Here is a 3,502-nt window from a genome sequence, read left to right as displayed (position 1 = left end):
AAAAAAAAAAAAAAAAAAAAAAGGCTAAACTATCTGAATAGACACCTCACCAAAGAAGATACACAGATGACAGGTAAGCATATGAAAAGATGCTCAACAGAATATGTCATTAGGGAATTGCAAATTAAAACGATGAGGTAGGCCGGGTGCAGTGGCTCATACCTGTAATCCCAGCACTTTGGGAGGCCAAGGTGGGCAGATCACCTGAGGTCCGGAGTTCAAGACCAGCCTGGCCAACATGGTGAAACCCCATCTCCATTAAAAATGCAAAAAAAATTAGCCGAGCATGGTGGCGCGTGTCTGTGTTTCCAGCTGCTTGGGAGGCTGAATCAGGAGAATCGTTTCAACCTGGGAAGCAGAGCTAGGAGTGAGCAGAGATTGCGCCATTGCTCTCCAGCCTGGATGACAGAGCGAGACTCCGTCTCAAAACAGCAACAACAAACAACGAGGTACCACTACACACCTATGAGAATGGCCAAAACCCTAAACACCGACAACAATAAATGCTGGTGAGGAGCTAGATCAACAGAAACTCTCATTGTTGCTAGTGGGAATGCAAAATGGCATAGGCACTTCGGAAGATGGTTTGACAGTTTTTCATAAAATTATACATACTCTTATCATACAATCCAGTAATCACATTTGGTGTCAGTATTTACCCAAATGAGTTGAAACATGTTCACACAAAACCCTACACATAGATGTTACTAGCAGTTTTATTCATAATTGCCAAAACTGGGGAAAAATACCAAGATACCCTTCAATCGGTAAATGGTTATATAAACTGTGGTACATCCAGACAACTGAACATTATTCAGTGTTAGAAAGAAGTGAGCTCTGGGTTGGGCATGGTGGCTCATGCCTGTAATCCCAGTACTTTGGGAGGCTGAGGTGGGCAGATCACCAGAGGTCTGGAGTTCAAGACAAGCATGACCAACATGGAGAAACCCCATCTATACTAAAAATACAAAAATTACCCGGGTATGGTGGCGGATGCCTGTAATCCCACCTACTTGGGAGGCTGAGGCAGGAGAATTGCTTGAACCCAGGAGGTTGAGGTTGCAGTGAGCCAAGATTGCGCCATTGCACCCCAACCTGGGCAACAAGAGTGAAACTCCATCTCAATAAATAAATACATAAATAAATAAATGAGCTCAGCTGGGCACAGTGGTTCACACCTGTAATCCCACCACTTTGGGAGGCTGAGGCAGGAGGATCACTAGAGGCCAGGAGTTTGAGACCAGCCTGGCCAACATGGGGAGACCCTGTCCTTATTAAAAATAAAAAAAAATTAGCCGGGCATGATAGCTCACGCCTATAATCCCAGCTACTTGGGAGGCTGAAGCTTGAGAATTCACTTGAACCTGGGAGGTGGAAGTTGCGGTGAGCCTAGATCATGCCACTGTACTCCAGCCTGGTTGACAGAGTAAGACTCTGTGTCAAAAAATAAAATGGCCAGGCATGGTGGCTCATGCCTGTAATCCCAGCACTTTGGGAGGCCAAGGCAGGCAGATCAGTTCAGGTCAAGAATTCAAGACCAGCCTGGCCAACAAGGTGAAACCCTGTCCCCCATCTCTACTAAAAATACAAAAATTAGCCGGGCATGGTGGTGTTCACTTATAATCCCAGCTACTTGGGAGGCTGAGGCAGGAGAATTGTTTAAACCCAGGAAGCGGAGGTTGCAGTGAGCCAAGATTGTGCCACTGCGCTCCAGCCTGGGCAACAGAGCGAGACTCCGTCTCAAAAAAAAAAAAAAAGAGTTATAAAGTAATGAAAAGATACAGAGGAAATTTAAATACATACTACTAAGTGAAAGATAACAATCAGAAAAGTCCACATACTGTATGACTCCTACTGTACAACATTCTGGAAAAGTCTAAACTGTGGAGACAGTAAAAAGATCAGTGGTTGCCAGGTGTTAAGGAAGGGTAGGAATGAATAGGCAGGACATGGAGGATATTTAGAACAGTTAAATTTTTCTTATGATACTATAATAGTGGATACATATTATCATATATTTCTCAAAACCCATAGAACGTACACCACCAATGGTGAACCCTAATGTAAACCATGACTTTGGGTGATAATGATGGGTCAATGTAGGTTGATTAATAGTAACAAATGTATGACTGTTGTGGGGTATGTTGATAGTGGAAGAGGTTGTGCATGTGTGGAGACAGGATATATGGGAACCCTCTGTACTTTTCACTCAATTTTTCTGTGAACCTAAAACAGCTCCAAACAATTAAGTCTATTGAAAACAACAGCAACAACCAAGCTATAGCAGCAGAAAGATTTCCTTGGTCTAACAGAGGGTATTTTCAGAAGTCAGATACTTGGGCCTTACCCCAAATCTACTGAATCATTTCTGCAGGAATGGGACATAGAAGCAAGTATTTTTGGCTAGACACAGTGGCTCACTCTTGTAATCCCAGCACTTTGGCAGGCCGAGGCGGGTGGATCACCTGAGGTGAGGAATTCGAGACCAACCAAGCCAACATGGTGAAACCCCATCTCTACGAAAAATACAAAAATCAGCTGGGCGTGGTGGCATGCGCCTGTAATCCCAGCTACTTGGGAGGCTGAGGCAGGAGAATCACTTGAACCCAGAAGGCAGAGGTTGCAGTGAGGTGAGATTGCGCCGCTGCACTCCAACCTGGGCGACAAGAGCAAATCTCTGTCTCAAAAATAAAGAAGTTTATTATTTTTTTTAGACAGAGTCTCGCTGTGTCACCCAGGCTGGAGTGCAGTGGCACAATCTTGGCTCACTGCAAGATCTGCCTGCTGGGTTCATGCCATTCTCCTGGCTCAGCTCCCTGAGTAGCTGGGACTACAGGCGCCCGCCACCAGGCCTGGGGTTTTTTGTATTTTTAGTAGAGACGGGGTTTCACTGCGGTCTTGAATTCCTGACCTTAGGTGATCCACCCACCTTAGCCTCCCAAAGTACTGGGATTACAAGCGTGAGCCATCGCACCGGGCCAAAAAAGTATTTTTAAATTTGTTATTATTTTTTTAGAGATGAGGTCTCACTATGTTCAGGCTGAGGTGCAGTGGCTATTTACAGGCACCAAACGAGTGTACTGCAGCTTCAAACACCCAGACTCAAGCATTCCTCCCACCTTAGCCTCTCAAGTAGCTAGGACTACTATGGTGGTGTGTGCCACCATGTCCAGCTAATTCTTAAATTTTCTATAGAGACAGAGGTCTCACTATGTTGTCCAGGCTGGTATTGAAGTCTTGAACTCAATCACTCCTCCTGCCTCACCCTCCCAAAGTGCTGAAATTTTAGGCACAAGGCACCACACTCAGCCGAGGAACAATATTTTTTTTTTTTTCTTTTTTTAAAGTATACTTTATTTTCAATGGGAGGGACTTCCTTATGCATGTCCTATAGAAAAGTTCTACTGTTGACACACATTCCTACATTTTGGTTATCTTGGCAAGTCTACTTTTTTTTTTTTTGAGACAGAGTCTCGCTCTGTCGCCCAGGCTGGAGTGCAAT

The sequence above is a fragment of the Rhinopithecus bieti genome, unplaced genomic scaffold (assembly GCF_001698545.2).
Source record: "Rhinopithecus bieti isolate Rb0 unplaced genomic scaffold, ASM169854v2 scaffold_47995, whole genome shotgun sequence".
Classification (NCBI taxonomy): Eukaryota; Metazoa; Chordata; class Mammalia; order Primates; family Cercopithecidae; genus Rhinopithecus; species Rhinopithecus bieti.
This window is presented reverse-complemented; position numbering follows the sequence as displayed.